General features: G+C 42.2%; 1 non-coding gene across 1 annotated transcript; it reads right to left on the reverse strand.

The window, feature by feature from the left end:
- Positions 1–12,576: 12,576 nt before the first annotated feature.
- Positions 12,577–12,648, reverse strand: trnac-gca. Its single transcript has one exon. It is a non-coding gene; the product is annotated as a tRNA-Cys (tRNA).
- Positions 12,649–20,839: the final 8,191 nt, after the last annotated feature.

Below are 20,839 nucleotides of genomic sequence, written 5' to 3' on the forward strand. Positions count from 1 at the left end.
AGAGTGCGCTTTTCTGCCACTGGGGTTCCCCACTGACTTTCCCCACACACAGTGAGAGACATTTTCTCTCATGCTCCTTCCTTGTCTCACAGCATTTACTCTGCAGGCCTCCTGCCTCTCAGCTTCTCTCCCAGCACTATACACAAGGTGTGTGTAAACAGCCTTGCAGGTACATTATGATTTGGGGGAGCCTTCAGACAAGGTCAGGGCAGATCAGGCTGTAATACCCCTCCCTGGGAACTTCTCTAATGCGCAATAACCCCCAGAGATAGGGTTGGTGTATTTGCAGGACACTGCACTTTTAAATATATATATATTTGATACATGAGCCTGCCAGCCAGGAGCAATGTCACATAATATAGATAGTTTGGTCACTGAGTGGCTGGGGGGGTCCCACTTATGTGGCAGTTTCTTCAGAGCCCTGACAAAGACCCTCTTTCCTACCACACCATAAACACCCACCACTGGGGTTCCCCACTGACTTTCCCCACACAGTGAGAGACAGGCATTGACAGCCTCCCTACAGCCATATACACAGGGTGTGTGTAAAAAGCCTTACAAGTGGTACATGATCAATTACAAATGTGTGTTTTGGGTTCACTGTTTGCTTTAGGGCCCACACATGGGCATGAGCTGGAGTTAGCAGCAGCATATCTGCAGTAAAATCTTACTTCAATATCATCAGTGCCTCCATATAGAGTACTATTTTGCTGCTGAAGGAAACATGTACTGATTTCCTTCTTTTTGGTGCTACTGGAGTCCTGTGTCTCCGCTACATGGGAGAGCAGGTACATTATCAGCTGGCTTCCCAGGGTCAGGGCAGACTGGGCTATAATAACCCTCCCTGAGAACTTCTCTGATCAGCAGTCACACAGAGATAGGGGTTAATGGGTTTATTTTCAGGACACTGCACCCTTAAATAATTTTGATACATGAGCCTGTCAGCCAGCAATGTCACATAATATTATAGATAGTTTGGTCACTGAGTGGCTGGGGGGGTCCCACTTATGTGGCAGTTTCTTCAGAGCCCTGAGAAGGACTCCCTTTGGCTTTCCGTGCCCTGAAAAGAGCACGCTTTGTTCTTCAGAGCCCTGACAAGGACCCCCTTTCCTTCCACACCCTAAACAGAGTGCGCTTTTCTGCCACTGGGGTTCCCCACTGACTTTCCCCACACACAGTGAGAGACATTATCCCTCACTATCCTTCCTTGTCTCACAGCATTTACTCTGCAGGCCTCCTGCCTCTCAGCTTCTCTCCCAGCACTATACACAGGGTGTGTGTAAACAGCCTTGCAGGTACATTATGATTTGGGGGAGCCTTCAGACAATTTCAGGGCAGATTAGGCTGTAATACCCCTCCCTGGGAACTTCCCTGATGCACAATAACCCCCAGAGATAGGGTTGGTGTATTTGCAGGACACTGCCCCTTTAAATATATATATATTTGATACATGAGCCTGCCAGCCAGGAGCAATGTCACATAATATTATATAGAGTTTGGTCACTGAGTGGCTGGGGGGATCCCCACTTATGTGGCAGTTTCTTCAGAGCCCTGAGAAGGACTCCCTTTGGCTTTCCGTGCCCTGAAAAGAGCACGCTTTGTTCTTCAGAGCCCTGACAAGGACCCCCTTTCCTTCCACACCCTAAAAACCCTGCCACTGGGGTTCCCCCCTGACTTTCCCCACACACAGTGAGAGACATTTTCTCTCATTCTCCTTCCTTGTCTCTCAGCATTTACTCTGCAGGCCTCCTGCCTCTCAGCTTCTCTCCCAGCACTATACACAGGGGGTGTGTAAACAGCCTTGCAGGTACATTATGATTTGGGGGAGCCTCCAGCCAGGGGCAGGGCAGATCAGGCTGTAATACCCCTCCCTGGAAACTTCTCTAATGCACAATAACCCCCAGAGATAGGATTGGTGTATTTGCAGGACACTGCCCCTTTAAATATATATATATTTGATACATGAGCCTGCCAGCCAGGAGCAATGTCACATAATATTATAGATAGTTTGGTCACTGAGTGGCTGGGGGGGGTCCCACTTATGCGGCAGTTTCTTCAGAGCCCTGAGAAGGACTCCCTTTGGCTTTCCGTGCCCTGAAAAGAGCACGCTTTGTTCTTCAGAGCCCTGACAAGGACCCCCTTTCCTTCCACACCCTAAAAACCCTGCCACTGGGGTTCCCCCCTGACTTTCCCCACACACAGTGAGAGACATTTTCTCTCATTCTCCTTCCTTGTCTCTCAGCATTTACTCTGCAGGCCTCCTGCCTCCCAGCTTCTCTCCCAGCACTATACACAGGGTGTGTGTAAACAGCCTTGCAGGTACATTATGATTTGGGGGAGCCTCCAGCCAGGGGCAGGGCAGATTAGGCTGTAATACCCCTCCCTGGGAACTTCTATGATGCTCAATAACCCCCAGAGATAGGATTGGTGTATTTGCAGGACGCTGCACCTTTAAATATATATATATTTGATACATGAGCCTGCCAGCCAGGAGCAATGTCACATAATATTATAGATAGTTTGGTCACTGAGTGGCTGGGGGGATCCCACTTATGTGGCAGTTTCTTCAGAGCCCTGAGAAGGACTCCCTTTGGCTTTCCGTGCCCTGAAAAGAGCACGCTTTGTTCTTCAGAGCCCTGACAAGGACCCCCTTTCCTTCCACACCCTAAACAGAGTGCGCTTTTCTGCCACTGGGGTTCCCCACTGACTTTCCCCACACACAGTGAGAGACATTATCCCTCACTATCCTTCCTTGTCTCACAGCATTTACTCTGCAGGCCTCCTGCCTCTCAGCTTCTCTCCCAGCACTATACACAGGGTGTGTGTAAACAGCCTTGCAGGTACATTATGATTTGGGGGAGCCTTCAGACAATTTCAGGGCAGATTAGGCTGTAATACCCCTCCCTGGGAACTTCCCTGATGCGCAATAACCCCCAGAGATAGGGTTGGTGTATTTGCAGGACACTGCCCCTTTAAATATATATATATTTGATACATGAGCCTGCCAGCCAGGAGCAATGTCACATAATATTATAGATAGTTTGGTCACTGAGTGGCTGGGGGGTCCCACTTATGTGGCAGTTTCTTCAGAGCCCTGAGAAGGACTCCCTTTGGCTTTCCGTGCCCTGAAAAGAGCACGCTTTGTTCTTCAGAGCCCTGACAAGGACCCCCTTTCCTTCCACACCCTAAAAACCCTGCCACTGGGGTTCCCCCCTGACTTTCCCCACACACAGTGAGAGACATTTTCTCTCATTCTTGTTCCTTGTCTCACAGCATTTACTCTGCAGGCCTCCTGCCTCTCAGCTTCTCTCCCAGCACTATACACAGGGTGTGTGTAAACAGCCTTGCAGGTACATTATGATTTGGGGGAGCCTCCAGCCAGGGGCAGGGCAGATCAGGCTGTAATACCCCTCCCTGGGAACTTCTCTGATGCGCAATAACCCCCAGATATAGGGTTGGTGTATTTGCAGGACACTGCACCTTTAAATATATATATATTTGATACATGAGCCTGCCAGCCAGGAGCAATGTCACATAATATTATAGATAGTTTGGTCACTGAGTGGCTGGGGGGTCCCACTTATGTGGCAGTTTCTTCAGAGCCCTGAGAAGGACTCCCTTTGGCTTTCCGTGCCCTGAAAAGAGCACGCTTTGTTCTTCAGAGCCCTGACAAGGACCCCCTTTCCTTCCACACCCTAAACAGAGTGCGCTTTTCTGCCACTGGGGTTCCCCACTGACTTTCCCCACACACAGTGAGAGACATTATCCCTCACTATCCTTCCTTCTCTCACACAACTCCCTCAGCAGAACTTCCTGTCAGCCTCTCTCCCAGCACTTCCTGTCAGCTCCCAGGGGCGGAGACTCCTCCCACTCCCTGCACAGAATCACCACAGAGTGAGAGACAGACATTCACAGCTTCCCATTCACAACACTGATTATAAAGTATCCCTACCCTGTCCACCCTGTACAATAAGAGTGTGTTGATGGTGGAGTGATAACTATTTCCACTAGAAGGAAAGGGAATTCTGAGTGAATAGATGTTCCGGGTGCACAAGTGTGTCCTGTGTGTCTGGGAACCATTAGCAGGAAGATAAATGTGATATTTCTCATATCTCAGGGGTCACAGATTCCCTGGGTCACACTCACGTGTTTGTTACATAAAAGCCACAAGAATTGTTCATCTCAGAAAGTCTTTTAGTCACCGAGTTTGTATAAAAACAACTGCTGCCATTATCCGCTGCTCTGCAATGAATAAATATGAATTTTGATCACTCCTTCCAGGTGTGACGTTTAGTTTAATCAGAGAGACCTAATTCATATTCATATTGTGAAAGGGCTCATTTATGACTGCAAGTGTAATTGCATCTGCATTTGTTACACCTTCATTTACTTGCGACCATTACTGCCCCATCAACTTGCCTATAGTTGCGCTTCTGAATCACTTGCAAGTGCTCCTATTGATTCCTGGACTTATCACTACTTTCAAGCTGACAATAGGTCCAGGGTTCCCCCCAGCTGCGTTTCTGGGGCTGCGTCGGAGCAGGTCCAGGGGGGAGGGGGGCGCATCAATATTACGCTTGCTGCACTAGCAGAGCTGAATTTAAAAAATGGAAATTTGACTCTTAAATGTACCAGAGGCTACTTATTGCCACCCTGGTAACTGGCCGCTCCATGTTTCTTGATTCTCACTTTACCTCAAGCCAGGCCCTGGTTCCCTCTGCAGGCAGACTCAGTAAGGACAGCAAACTTGCAAATAGTGAATCACACACACATGTCATTATAATGCAGTGTCACAAATTCCCCATCTCTACAAATGTAGGGCAAAACATAGGGAGCACCCCCGTAAATCTACTCACAGTGTGCTGAACATGGGAGCTGCTCCGGAATGCATCGGTCAGAGTTCATCTGCAAAACATGGAGCACCACGTAGAGTAATTTATGTAAAATCCAGTACAGGTACGGGACCTATTATCCGGAATGCTCGGGACCTGGGGCTTTCCAGATAATGAGTCTTTCCGTAATGTGGAGCTTCATACCTTAAGACTACTAGAAAATTAAAAACATTAAATAAACCCAATAGGCTGTTTTTTCTTCCAATAAGGATTAATTATATCTTAGTTTGGATCAAGTACAAGCGACTGTTTTATTATTACACAGAAAAAGGAAATCATTTTTAAAAATTTGGATTATTTGATTATAATGGAGTCTATGGGAGACGGTCATTCCGTAATTCGGAACTTTCTGGATATCGGGTTTCCGGATAACAGATCCCATACCTATTTATTTAATCCATTTAAAATTCATTACAAAAGAACACCATTTGTATATAGAACCATCATGCTTGACACGTTTCCTAGCCCTCCAGCTACTTTTTCAAAAGCTTTTTCTACTTTTTCTACAAAGATTGGCACTCGCAGTTGTGTTCAGGTTGACACCATGGGTGAAATAGTGACATCACTCAGCACTCACCCAAAATGATAGTGGAATTGTGGGGGAAAGTGCAGCATTGTGGGTAGAAATCTCGATTCATTGTGCCTGAAATTGCACCGCACTGCATGTAAGTCTTTAAATGAGCCCTACTGAGTTCAATTGTAAAGCTTAAACAAAATGAGGAGATTCAGTTTTCAAGCAGGCAGGGCCAGATTCAGTTTGGTATAACTACCTCGGGCCTTTATGTTCTTCTGCCTTTATCCTCATCTATCTGAATATCAGGTTAATACACAAGGAATAGGGAAATCCTCCAAGAAAGGAGATGTCAGGTAAACCTTGCTTTGTATAGGCTTTACAGAGAACTTGATGATCCGAAATTGCTTTTTAAGGAAAATAACAGTTAAATTGGTATTTTGACGTTGTAAAAAAATGTATTTTTCTTAACTAGAGCTTTTCTAAAAATAAAGCAATTTAATTCTTAACTGAAGCAAAAAAAATGACTGAAAAACATTTTAGTTTCAGAAAAGGCCAGGAAGTTCCAAGTATATTTTGGCTGTGTTCCACTGTTAATATCCCTGGAAATTCCATGAAGCCAGGGCGTTAACTTCCATACAAACACTATTTACAATGTCAGAATGAAAATCTATCATGCGCTTAAGACATTTTGAAGCTATCAATATCTTTTCTAACACCTCAGTGCAATAAGCAGAACGTTTTATGCCTGAATGGATAATTCAAAAGGCACCTGTGTCATCCGTACGCCACATGGATAATAATGGATGGAATATTTATTTCCTCTTAACATCTGGCAGAATGTCAGGGCTGAATTATAAAGTGGTAACAGAAATTGTAGCTTCCACAAATCCTTAACAAAATAGTTATGCATTCATGATTCATGCGCAGATGCACCTTCTTACTACTCATATCATGTAAACCGAGTTATGCTGGATGCAGCCAACAAAGAATCTTTCTTTCCCAACTGCTAATGCTTATTGTGTTCATTTCCAGAGCTGAATATGATAGTGTAGTTCTCAAAGCAATGGAATAACAGGTCACTAATTGTTCCATCTATAGACATAAGTATAAGGAGATGGACTTTACATATAGGAAAGTGACAATTTGTGCAAAGTGTCAAGTGTTACCTGATGGAAAACTGGCTTAGGCTGCACCTGCATGTGCCTCCAGATGTTTGTACTTGATAAGGCTTGGGAATGATGGTGGTTTTTGATCACTTCCATCACACACAAGATTGTCCCACTTGGATGTTATTTTATAAACCTTTAAGGGACATGGTAAGGTCATTTACAAACACATGTGCAATGCCCAAAGTGCAATTTTGGATGCAAATCACCATGTTTTATTAACCACAGTGCAGCACGGTGTTCAGTAATAACAAATGCATCAGCCTGGTGCACACCCCATAACTATGTACTGTATGTCAGGGTTTATTAGGTATACAGCGCAGTGTACAATACAAGTATATATTTAGTGTTCTTTCAGATACATCTCAGAACAATGAAACCCGTGTATACAGTACACTCAGTAACGTAGTCCCCGTCCCCCTCCGTACGTGATTTTCGGCCCAGATTTCAGTGGCGCGCGAGCCCGTCCTGAGAGGGTGCGGGCCCTGGCCCGTTCGCACCCCCTGCTCCCCCGCCACTGCACTCACTGTGTAAATAATTCACTCCAAAAGGGAAGTCAATAGAAAGGAACTGACTTTCCCAGGATTAGCCGGTGCAACAATCAACACAGGGTGAGGTTTGGGGAAGGTAATAAAAATCACAAATGGAAGGAAATGCATATTAAATATGAGCAAACAAAAAAAAAACAATACCAGTTAAACTTTCAGTATTTCTATAGCAGAATCAAGGGTATTTTCCCACAATACTAATAGAATTATTATTGGGTTCAGAGGAACAGCACTTTGCTTTTCTGAGGCAGGGGAGGTATTTGTTTGGCTTATGGCGGTGCATCCACAACATTGTGGGTTTATTTTTTTTCTTCTCCTTATAGAGTAGTGTACTGCTGCCCCCTGCTGCCTCAAAACAACTGTCCACTGGGTTAGACATTTTTTATTCATTAGCTAAGAGCAGAAAAGGAGCAAAGTGCAAAAATTAGCCCATTCTCCCATGTTGTATTTCCGCACCATGCACGTTACCCCAAATTCCTGTCTCATTGCACCTACAGTGAGTTGTCTTAAAGGTTTCTGTATCCACATCATTATGGGTGAATATATCTAAAGTCGCATGGGACACAGAACAAAGATTTCCACCTCACAAACCTTTCCTACATTCAGGTATCATTAATTGCAGGGTTTTCTATATTGTAAAATTGTACAGCCATGCCTATCCTAGTCGTGATTTATAAATAAAGTTTACCATACTTGTACACAAAAACAAATCTTACACTAAAATACTGGCAAGATTCTATGTACTGTTCCGCTGTGTATCCATGAGGTGGCAGAATTGGCACATTTGTTAGAATCGGTTATTCCTCTTACTTAGACAACAATTGTCTTTTATTATCCTGCGTTTGTTTATTTCCGTGGTTTGAAATTTTCGGGAACAAAGAAAATAACTGTGCCCAGTTACAGACAGATTTTTGGATTTATGGCCAAAATGTAATTGCTTGTTATGGTTGAGTAAATGCTATATGAGAGAGAATGAACTCCTTTTGAGGTTAAGAAAGATTCAGCAGAGTATGGGACCCATTATTCAGAAACCCCTTATCCAAAAAGCTTCAAGATGCCAGAACACCATTACTCATAATGTCTCATTTATGAACCATGGGTGGAGGGCTGGTCTGCTTCCTCTGTAGGAGGGTCCACGGGTGATCTGTGATGCACATGAAATAGGGGGGGGGGTAACCCATGATTGTTTTTTTTTGCTGTGAGTGACTTGTGATTTTGTTGGGCAGTGGGAGCCTGAAACAAATTTGGGGGCCTTGACCCCTTTCTATTTCCTATTGGGGTTAGAGTATGTGTGAATGCATCAGGTAATGATAATGGCCAGTTAGATCATTTGAACTGCAACCAATAGAATTTCTCTCTTGTTCTGCTGTCCCAATTGAGGCAGGGTAACCCTTGTGCACATCACCTGCAGTTGCTCCAGACGCAGAACAGTTGCATCAGATTCAAAGGTCCTTTGTGCTCACAATAACTGTGGAATTCTGGGAAAAAAGCACTGCATTGTAGGGAAAAAAAACATGGCGATTGTGCTTGGAATTGCACTTTGTTCACTGAATCTGCAGGCAGTGTAAGACTAGGACACCAGGGCCCACCCAGAAACCTTAGACCAGGGGCCCACCAAGAAAATTAAGACCAGGGGCCCACTCTCAATACTAAATATTCTTCCTCTCCTCACTCAACCTCTATTCGTCTAGTCTCTTTTAGTTATACATACTATAACCTATTATTCCATCTATTTAGCCTCTTTGTTCTTATAGAAACTGGGATTGGCCATGAAATAGGCCAAATGTTTAGCAGCACAAGGGCCTACTGACACCTGACCCTGGTATTCCTGTGGGTCAGTCCGACACTGCTTGCAGATGTATATGAGCCATTGTGTTCATTATACACAACTTCCACTAAAAAGACTTGTCACTTATGCAAACTATAAATTATATTATCAACATTTAGGTCACTGTCACTTTTGTCTTCATGCAAAATCAGTAAGGCTCTTGCACATCCACCAGAGGGAGTATAAACAGCATGAAAGTATTTCTCTTGGGACTTTCTGTTGTTAAACCACCAGTATTTAAATTATTGACTCTCAAGCTGCTGTGATATAGTTTCAAAGGGCTACACGTTGTTCAGAGCAGAGCTTTATTTAATGTATTATTCATTTGTTGTACTCACTCAAGAACATGATTTTTCCCATCTCCTACGCTATAAAAAGATAATGATTTATGTGTTACTCCTTTTAAATAAATGTAAATTATAATATTACACCCTATAAGTCTAGCAGACAAGTCAACCAGGATAGTAAACAAGGGTTGCTTGCCAGTAGAGCTGCCCATCCGGTCTGAACGTGAATTACTAGTATTTTAAATGTCATGTTATCGCACTAACTTGATTCAAGCAACAGAAAACTTGAAGGATCCAGGAACATTCCTTCATTTTTCTACAGCCTTCATATAGGCTCCAAGGATCTCTTACCTTCCTGAAACTGGTATCTGCAATTTATTACTAAAACTGGGTACACCCGGTTATTATGTAAGTGGAAAATAATAGAAGGGAAGGGTAAGTAAGTCCTACATTCCATTACGGACAAACCCTTCCTTTCTCTAGAACTGCACCTGTCGTCTCCATCCCCATCTCATAGCTGGAGAGCAGTAGACTTTTCATGGTAGACAATTGCTTCAGATTGCTCATTACCAATTCTAAGAAGGTTCTTTTATAAACAGTTATACCAAATAGAATTGGTAAGGAAACTAAATTAAATATACAGTAGGAGGGAAAACAGTTGGCTGAACAGGTGAATACAGTGCAATTGGTCCTGCACAGGCATTGACAAATGTTATTGTTCCATTAATTTGGGACCTACAGACAGAACAATCAGCAGAAAGCCAAGAGGAACATCTTCCATGATCTTCCATAGACAAAGGACATCAGCAGATTACAATTTCTGTATGGACAGATCAACGGCAATCTAACAGGATCACAAAAGGGTCTGTCAAACATGAGCAGCCCGCCAAGTACATGCTCTGACAGTGGAGTACCATGGTCAATATCAGGCTAAAAGCTAGCTAGTCCAGTTTAGATCCAGGCCAAAAGTTCTCTTGGCAATGTGACAATAAAAAAAAGTCTCCAAAGTAAAAAAGAAAAGCCATCAAAAAGTCATGATGGATGTCTGGGAGAATTCTACACAGCCTCAATATGCACCTTCACAAATACACAGTTTTTTTGCATAGCGATCTGATGATGATGTGTAGGGTATTTGATCATTTTTTTTTTCACATCATTTGGTAAATGGTTTCCATAATGAGGATTAAATTGTTACTAAGGCTAATATCATGCATCATGTTTTCTCCACCAGTGTAAATATACTGGTAGAGAAAACTGATCCACTGCCTTGCACAATCTTTAGCATCTGCTGCAAGGCATGTGGGGGTGTGGATTTAAGCACAAAAATACAAAGTATAAATTTTTGCCTCAAATAAAATGCATACGAAAGACAGGACACAAAGCAGTGGATCAGGAACATACCAGCAGAGAAAATGCCATGTGTCACTCTGGCCTAGAGTTAATTATGCACAAAACATTTCCATTTAAGTGAGGTTCTTACTTGTACATTTCATTCTAATGATCTATTTATTAATAGAAGAGAGTGCTACCCTCTCAATGATAATAATAGTCAATCATTATGCTTAATTAAAAAGGGCAATCTGCATGTTAATTGTATCAACGAGTCCAAATACCCAGCAGTTGAGTAGATCAGTTTGTGGAGATGTGAGTGGGGAAGTGGCAACACATTTTGTTTGTGTAACCATCTGCTTCAGAAACCCTGATGAGACCAGGTCTCTATCTAGTTCACTGTCCACCACCCACCATCTTACTGCTCACAGTCATGCCCCCTTGACATTATACTCAGCATTTGAGTTTCAAAATTAGAGAAAAGTAGTCAATACCATAGCACCATGTTGGTTTTAATGCATAGCCCCTTATCTGCCCAAAACCTGGGATTCTATCAATCCCAACCCAATTTAGGCTCCCAGAACCACTGGGAGGTACTTTTACATGGCAAAGTCTTGCTCAATGTGTTTTCTATTTTTCCAGACCTACAAACTTTCCCTTCTGTGAACCTTCTGTGACTTGGTTCCATTCATGGCCCCTGTCTCACTAGGACATAACAGACAAACAGAGTTTTAATGGGAAGATCAATGTGAAGGTATTTTTGATGGCAATAATGATAATAATAATAATAAAGAAAAATGGTAATAACTGGAGAAACCAATCACATGAAATACCTTTTTGATATCTTTTCTAGTATTTTCTCAGTTGAAGGCTGCCTTCCAAAACCTTTTGTTGACATCTTGGGTCTTTATAAACCCACCAACGCTCTCTTTCTGTATCAAGTAGGTGATATTGCCCAGTCATGAGGAATCAGTTTGGAATATAATTGTAAAGAACGTTTACCCTGGTGGTCCAGTGGCTTCCTTCTGGGCATGCGGGGGTGCCCGCCATGCCTCCAGCGGGGACGCCCGCCGCATGCATCTTTTCCGGTTCGGTTCCCCCTGGCGTGCACGCCGGTGCATTGGCATGAAATTCAAAAATTATAAAAGGGGAATTTAGTCTACAGCACCTTGCCCGTTGTTAGGTTCTATTAGTAGAGTTCCTGCGTGTTTAATCTTAGTGATTCCTGTTTGATCTCCTGTGTTTGACCTTGCCTGCCTGTTTGACTATTCTGATATCGTCAATCCTGATCCTAGCTTGCCTGTGACTACTCTGACCACTCCAATCCGACCTTTGCCTGTCCACTGACTATTCTAGGTTCTCCTATACTGATTCCGGCCTGTCTGACGATTCTGCTCTGCTTGTGCTGCCCGGCCTGCCTGTTCCTGGTGGTGCTCTTCCTTCCAGTATCCTGATGAGACTATTGTGCCCCTTTGCTCGTCCAGACCCGTTAGCTTTGCTCCTCTCTCTATTAAGACCTGGCAGCATCCGATTAGCCGAGGGCTCCTCCCGAGGTGAAAGGCGGTGGTTAGAGGCAGAAGTGAGATCCGAGACCAGGGAGCTTAGCTTGGGTTCTGGATATAGGGTGCCGAAAGTGACAATAATTATTGCTTAAATAAACAATACCTGTAAGGCAGCAAAAGCATTTCCATTGTCCTTACAGAATATTCATAACGTCTATTAATGACACTAAAAAACTCTTGTGTTTCATACCCTCTTCTCATTCATGATTGTAAGCTCTTTTGAGCAGGACAGTCTTTACTTCCTGAATCATTCAGGTTTTGTATGTAATTTAGCAATGACCAAAAAGACCAATTACTGGCCTCTATGTGGCAGAGTGAGGGGGAGGGTCAACTTTGCTTTGTTCTGGTAGTTTTCAGTGCAGGAAACGAAAATGAGAGAAATATTTTATTTTATTCTAAAGTCAAATAAATACACATTTATTATCAAGTTAATTTAGTATAAATAGGGGAAGGGGGCACCCGGATTTGAACCAGGGACCTCTTGATCTGCAGTCAAATGCTCTACCACTGAGCTATACCCCCTATTCTGGGTTGTTCAGCTTTTTCACACAGGTGTGGTTTAGTTGGTAACAGGAATACATATTGACTGTAAAGTCTTGTTTGTCCATTCTTACACTGTTTACTTATGACTTATCAGTATGGCTGTATGTGAGTTGGAAACATTTACAATTTATATTTATTATGCATTGTCAGATATGGGATGTAGGGACTGCAGTCTTATTGGGTCTTATTAATGCTCAGGATGAGAACATTCATAATTGATAGGCTTTATTAAATAGGAACTGTTGTGGAAATGAACATTTACTATGAGCTTCATCTCTTGGAAATAAGAAACTTTCTAAATAGAATGTTAAAAATGTACTGTTTGTTTGTGAAATAATCAAGTTAAAATAGCCATGCACATAAAGATCTGCTTATTTGGTGATGACCTTTATCTGATTTAGCCCCCTGTATGCTGTACCATAACTGAGTATATGCAGGCCCATTGGGAGAGGAGAACATCACTGTGCTGATGCAGTCCTCATCCAAAATGATTGGCCTGATAGATTTCTGCCCAATGTTCTGCCAGATATCTGTCAGCAGGAGACCAGGGAGGCTCCATAAATGGAAAGATTAACTGCCAACTTGGTCAGCTCACCTTTACTTTGGTCAGTCCCATATGGGTTAATCCAGGGGAAGGTTGGTTTCACAGTTGAGACGAGTGAGCTGTTTCCCTTTCAGGTTAAAGTGTTCCCTGGCAGTTCAGTAATTGGCCAGGGGTGTGATGTTTATCATCATGTGCTCAACCTCTTTAGACCCACTTGCTGAAGAGGGTGGTTGATGCTGGAGAACCTGAGGTGAAAGGAAGAGGCCTCATTAGGAGACATCAGTGTTAGGAGAAATCTGTAATAGCTCACTCTAGGGGGCCTATTAATCAAAAATGATGGTTTCTGAGAAAAAACCCAAATGCAAATACACTTGAGAAACCCTAAATAGTCAGTATTAATTAAAGGTAAAAAAAAGGCTGGTAAAAACTTGGCAATGTCCAAATGAGATGATTAAATATAAAAAGTGTAAAAGAATAAGGGCATGGCGCAAACAATGCCCATTTTTAATACATAAAGCCAAAGAGTGCCTTTCCTCTCTCTTGAAAGATCAGTCCCAGACATCAATCCCAGACATGTATACATTACCTTTTTAACCTTGCATACATGTATTATTTAAAAGGATTTAAAAGGAAATAAAGCGATGAGGCAATCACGTGCCTCTGTATTGCATGAATATGAATGAGGAGCACTTTCAGTACTGATTCATAATTAATTTCTGAATTCTTATCAAAAATGTGACGCACTAACCATTACAAAACAACATGCCACAAATGTTTGTGTTGATGACAAAAATGAATCACGCCTATCTCTTTTAATTCAGGTGTTCCTGCTAGCCAAGCCATCAGAGAAGCTGAATTCCTTCCTTGTTTGCTGCTTTAAGATGAAAAAATGTTTCACAGAACATCTTGCCCTGCTTGAAAGATGGAAAGGAAAGAGATCTGAGAGATAAAGGTTCAATAAATGGGGTCTAACAAATTAACTCATAAAGGGAGAAAAGTATTAAAATTAGTCTGGAAATGGCATTTATCCATCTGTCTTATACTGGTGTATTCAGTATGGCTGGTAATGTTGCTCTACAAAAATTCTAATTGGCAATGAGAGAAAAAAATGTTTTTAAAAAAAGCATCCCACCTATAAGCTCTGGTCAAAAGAAGCCAAACGTTAACAAGAGTCAGGTTGGGTGGAATACCGTTAAACTGTTTATTGTTTTGAAAGGTCCGTCCACGTTCCTATGTGGTGTCCTACAGGAAACCATAGACCTCAAGATCCTTACTACATAGAAAAGGAAACGGGTATCTCAAGGAGCTTGAATGAAAATGAACAATTAAACTGAATAAATGGCATTTATATCAGATTTATTGGAAGACTACTAAAAAAAAAAAAAATAGTTGGGTTCATTTTTTTCCAAAACTCTTGACCGCACCTCTAATGAGATTGTTATTTTAGTACCGAAGATGTCTCACACAATCTCCTCCAATAAATAAAATACTGTTTTGATGTTATTTCTCCAAGAATTTATATTTTTATATATTTTATATTTTTCCAAACTGTAGACTGTACTTAAATTGTGTTAACGCCTTGATTTCAGAAATAGATTGTATCATCCTACTTCTTATCAGCATTGCTGTCTTTTTACATCATGAGTGTCATGAAAACAAAGGGAATGTTTTCCTCCCTGAAACTCTGAATTCACTGCAGTCAGTCCTAAAATATTCTTCAACTTGATAGGTGTTACTATTGTTTCTGGTATTTTTTTCTCTTCGAACATATTATGCAATGTCTTCATTTGCAAATTAGGAGAGTTTCATTGCAATCTATTACATCTCATTCCGTGTTGAAGATAGCTGGGTGTGTATATAGTAGATACCTACATGTATCAATCATATGTAAATATTGTTGGACTGGATCTACAGATGCAAGAAATGAAATGGAAGTGTGTATGTGTGTTGTCAAGAGACCAGAAAATGATCCAATAAGCAAAATCACCGTATTGATGTAGCTACAAAATTGGACTACATTGTACTAAGAGTAGAACTTGCCTGCACAGAGCCCTGACCTCAACCCAATTAAACACTAGTCTGATTAACTGGAATGTTGACTGTGAGCCAAGACGTTAGTGCCAACATTTACTATTGCTGCTGTGGCTGAATGGAATCAAACCCCACCAACATCGTTCCAATATTCAGTAGAAAGCTTTCCCAGTAGAAACAGTATTATATACACAAGTACCATAAATGAACACCATAAATATTAAAATCTAGTTCATTGACATCTTTATTAGAAGATATGTCAAGGTTGCTGTTAATGGATAAAGAATATAATAAGAATCTAATAAATAAAATGGGGTGGGGGTCTACATTCACAGACTATCCAGCAAAATTCAATTCCATTGGAAAGTATGAAGGTTTCCCATCTCCACCAGATATTCTGTAAAGTGCTTGAGTTCTGCTGAAATCCCTTTACCTGTCCATTTATAGCTTAGAGATTAAAATAGACTCAATGTCTAGCAGGAGGGTGGAAAAGATCCCCAATCTGACTTAGATATGATTTCCAGGAAAAGTGGCTTATCTTCTTGGTCACACTGGGAGCTCTGAAGTTCTGTCATTTCAGCTCTTTCATGTCCTTGATTAACATCTCCATTTCCCCCTGAATATTCTTCGCTTGCACACATAGGTGCAAGTTTCCATGATCTAAACGTTTATTGTAAATAATTTTAAGATAAACATAAGCATTATTTACTGTATATTTATCAAAAACACTCATACTGTAGAAGATGCCCTAAACTAAATTCCTTTTGATAAGGCACTTGTGGTTTCCAGACCGTTTTCTTGAATGTCTCTATTTCTAGTTCCCAGTATGCTTCTCATTGCTCTTTTTTATTAGCTCTTATGTATGAACACCGTCTCATAATAACAATCAGACGTTAGCTTTTAAACAGGCTTATTGGCTGTTGTGAATTACTAGACTTGGTTTATTGTCAGACCCAGATCTCATGAACATTCCTTTAAAAACAAACTAATTAAAGACTCTGATTAATAATACTTGAAAGGGCAATTATTCCAGTCCTTGCCATAGAAAACATAACGTCAGATCAGTGTCACGTTCCCACGTTTCTGTGTTTTTATACAAAAATGTGCATTTTAATAAAGTTGTTCATTGCCAGGTTGTAATGTTGTAAATCTGACTTTACGAGACAAGGATGTTGTAAAATTCACACAACCCGTGATGCCGTATAATTATAGGATTTTACCTGTGTCTGTTGGTCAGAAATGATTCACTTCGCCAATTAATGGAGGCCCAATGTCAACAATGCATTCCTGAGTGAGAAGAGCAATTTATTTATAGGAGTCGTTTTTTTTTTTACTACATTCATGATCCAACAGAGTTTTCAAGTCCGGTGATGCATGTCATGGAGCTAACACTGAACATGGAAAACAACCATTATATAATACATATATATAAACTATGCTTATAAATGTGTGCGACTCCTCTTTTGAGCATGTTTTTTCCATTTAATACACATCAGCTTTAATTGTAGCTTTGGTGCAAGTTTTTTTTTTTTAAAGATTAATTTTTATTGAATTTTACAACTTAAAGAAGATAGAAGGAAGAGAAGCTAGATAGAAAAGGAAAAGATGGGGGAAGGAGGGGAAGTATGGCTGTAAATTGATGTTCACTGGTTAGTTGATGTGGCTGGCGACTCGAGCCAAGGTTTCCATATACTTTCAAATTTCTTTGGGCATCCTCGGGCTAAATACGTCAGTTTGTACAGTTCCAATTGCGAATTGATCAGTCCAATCCATATACTCAATGTCGGTGGCATTGGGCCCATCCAGTGCAGGGCAACCACTTTTTTTGCGTAGAAGAGGAGCAGCCTCATCAGACATCTAGTATTTACTCTGGGTATCACGGAGTCCAGGAGACCCAGGAGACAGGTAGCAGGGCTAAGTATTTGGGGAAGTTCCAGTTCAGTAGCCATAAAGCTCACAATTGCCCTCCAATATCTGAGTATCACTGGACAATCCCACAGTAAATGCATAAAATTGGCAACAGAAGCACCACATCTTGGACAGCTGGGTGAAGCCACCCTCCCCATATTATACAGTTTCTGTGGAGTGAGGTATGTTTGGTGTATGATCCGGAATTGTATAAGTTTGTCTCTAACACTCACCAAAGGAATATAAAGATTGTCTATGATTTCTTCCCAATCATCTGGGTCCACAATAACCCCGCTGTTCTCCCACTTATATTTCACTCTGGGTCGGGGATCATATCTATTGGAGATTAAGTGTTTGTAGGTATTGGAGAGGAGTTTCGTCTTAGTGGGCTGAGATACTAATTCTTCTAACCCCGTGTACAGTAGTTGCAGAGGAGGAGTTGGAAATTGTGTTGAGCAAAGATGGCTGATTTGGTTGTATCTGAATTCGGATAAATCAGGCAGAGAGAGGGTCTGACGAAACGTAGCCAGTGTGTGAAGACACCCATCAGTGTATACTTGGGACAACCTCTTTAGCCCTAACTTAGTCCAAGTTCCCACTTCCAAGAATGCAGCTAAGTGTGAGTAATTACTGTTACCCCATAAAGGTGCGTCTGGAGATAGTGTGGTGTTAGCCTTAGTGAGCTGCACCATTGCGTCCCAGGCTCTCTTAGTGGCATCCATAACAGGTAGTAACGGGCCAACATCTTTTTGAGTCCTATATAAAGCATTATGCAGGCTTTCCACAGAAGTGAGAAATAGTGCCTCTATTATGGATGCTGGGTTGTCTGCGTCAAACACTTTCCAACTGGCTGCATGGGAAGCCTGGGAGGCAAGGTAGTAAAGCTCATAATTGGGAGAGGTCAATCCCAGCTGGTCTTGCGGGGCATTGAGAGTGACTCTGGACAAAGTGGGTGTTTTATTTCCCCAAATGAATTCAGATTGCGTGCGGTCTATATCATGTAGGACTTTCTTAGGTATGTGGCAGGGGGTATTACTTAGTATATACAGAAATTTAGGAAGATAAATCATTTTACATATGTTTATTCTGCCTATGAGCGTGAGAGGAAGCTTAGTCCAGTGTGCAAGTGTATCCTTAAATTTGCGATGTAAGGTGTATAAGTTATGCTGTAAAAATAGTGTCGGGTCTTTGTGTATCATTATCCCCAGGTACTTAAAATTATCTGTCACTTTAAGACTACAGTCCGAGTCCATCTCTGTCGGGAGTTGTCCGTCAAGGGGAAAAATTATGGACTTGTCCCAATTAATTTGGAGGCCTGAGAACCTTCCAAATCTCTTAACAATTCCAAGAACAGTGGTGAGTGAATCGTGCGGGTCCGCCAAATATAGCAGCGTATCGTCCGCATATAAGGAGATCTTCTCCTCAATTGTTTTGTATATGAGTCCCTTTACTCTTGGGGAATTCCTAATTGCTATGGCCATGGGTTCAATAGCCAACGCGAAAATTAATGGGGAGAGGGGGCACCCTTGGCGAGTACCTCTTGTAAGGTGAAATGGTGATGAAGCAATGCCATTAACCCTGATGGATGCCCTTGGTTCGCTATACATCAGCTTAAGCCACTTTGTGAAAGAAGGACCAAACCCCATTCTAGTCATTACCTCCCATAGATATGGCCATTCCACTGAGTCAAATGCCTTAGCCGTGTCTAATGAAACCACTAACCTGGAGCCCATATTTTCATGTTTTAGCTGTAAATTAAGGAATAATCTTCTCAGGTTGAAACTAGTAGATTTAGAAGGCATGAAACCAGTCTGATCTGGTTCCACTACAGTAGACACGACCTTGACTAGACGCTTAGCTAAGATTTTAGCGAGAATTTTAATTTCCATGTTGAGCAATGAGATTGGCCTATAAGAGGAACACAGTGTGGGGTCTTTCCCTGGTTTGGGGATGACCACAATCGTTGCATCCGAGAATGTTTTGGGTAAGGAGAAATTCTCAAAGGCATACATCAGGGTTTCATGCAATTTAGGCACTATCTCACGTATATGGATACGGTACCATTCAATAACAAAGCCATCTGGGCCTGGGGATTTGCCTGAGGGGAAAGATAATATGGCTTCTGCAATCTCATATGGAGATATCGGGGAATCCATGTACCTTGATTGCTGAGACGAAATTTTCGGGATGGGAATCTCATTAAGATAATCATGGAGGTCAGCATTAGAGTAATGCGCAGTAGAGGTGTACAGAGAGGAGTAGAATTTACTGAATTCCAAGGCTATCTCAGAAGGGGAGGTTAACATCTCTCCTGCAGAAGAGAGAATTCTGGGGACAGCGGAGGTACCATTAGGAGGATTAGCTAGGAAAGCTAGAGGTTTACCATTCTTGTCACCATAGGCAAATGTATTGCTGGCTGCATGTAAGAGTTGTTTTTTGGTTAGTTCTACTCTATGCAAATTCAGACGCCTAAGAGCAGCTGCAAATTCCCCATGTGTCTGTGGCGTGGGATTGGTAATGTACTCTGTTTCAGATTGGGCAACCTGTGATTCCAGGAGTTGTAAAGTGTCTTTAGAGGTATTCCTAGCTCTGGCAACTGCTGCCATCAGGGAACCCCTTGATACTGCCTTAAAAGCCTCCCAGGTAGCCGAAGGAGCCGCTGAGCCATGATTTATACTCCAATATTGCGTGATAGAACCAGTGGACTCCTCGACCACGCTAGGGACCTTCAGCCAGTATGGACTTAGCCGCCAATGTCTATGTACGGGGTCGGAAAGGAGATCTAATGAAAGGAGCAAAGGGGCATGGTCCGAGATTCCACGTGGCAAATACTTAATCTCTCTAACTTTGGGGAGGAGATCCGAGGTGACCAGTGCCAGATCTATCCTAGATAATGACTGATACGTAGTAGAATAACAGGAGAACTCCCTACACTCTGGATATTTCCAGCGCCACACATCAGTCATATTGTACGCCTGGGCCCAATCTGCAAGTTTAGAGGTAGTCACTGTGGGGGAGGACAATCTATCTAACATTGGGTTACAACAGTTGTTAAAGTCACCCATGATACACAACGGGGCGGGGGGCATCTGCAGAAGTGTCTGATTTAGATCATGCAGTATGGTTTCTGTGAATGGGGGGGGAATGTAAATATTTACTATAAGTAGGGGATATCCAGCTATAGTACACGCCAGAATTTGATATCTGCCTGCCCGGTCCGAACGCACCTCAATAGGGTCAAATGGGAAACCTTTCCTAACCAAGACCGAGGTGCCCCTAGCGTATGTTGAGTATGTAGTGTGGTGAGTATAGGCAACCCACGGTTTCCGAAGAGCTAAAACCCGTCTCCCAACTAAGTGGGTCTCCTGGAGCAGGAGAATATGAGGGGCGTAAGATTTTACATAGTTAAACACTAATGCCCGTTTCACCTTGTCATTTAGGCCCCTAACATTCCAAGACACTAACTTGACAATAGCCATTAGGCGTTGTGTGGAAGGATTGTTTACTCACTCGATGTTGAGTAAGTGTCTGGTTTCCGGATACCCTGCGACTCTTCAGCCCGCCATGCGCACACATATTAATCCAGCCAGGGAGAGGAAGGGAAGAAGGAAGAAAAGACTGAAATAAGGCAGAAAAGACATAGTTAAAACAAATTACATAAAAATTAAACCCCCACCCAACTGCCCC

This window comes from Xenopus laevis, chromosome 9_10L, assembly GCF_017654675.1.
Source record: "Xenopus laevis strain J_2021 chromosome 9_10L, Xenopus_laevis_v10.1, whole genome shotgun sequence".
Classification (NCBI taxonomy): domain Eukaryota; kingdom Metazoa; phylum Chordata; class Amphibia; order Anura; family Pipidae; genus Xenopus; species Xenopus laevis.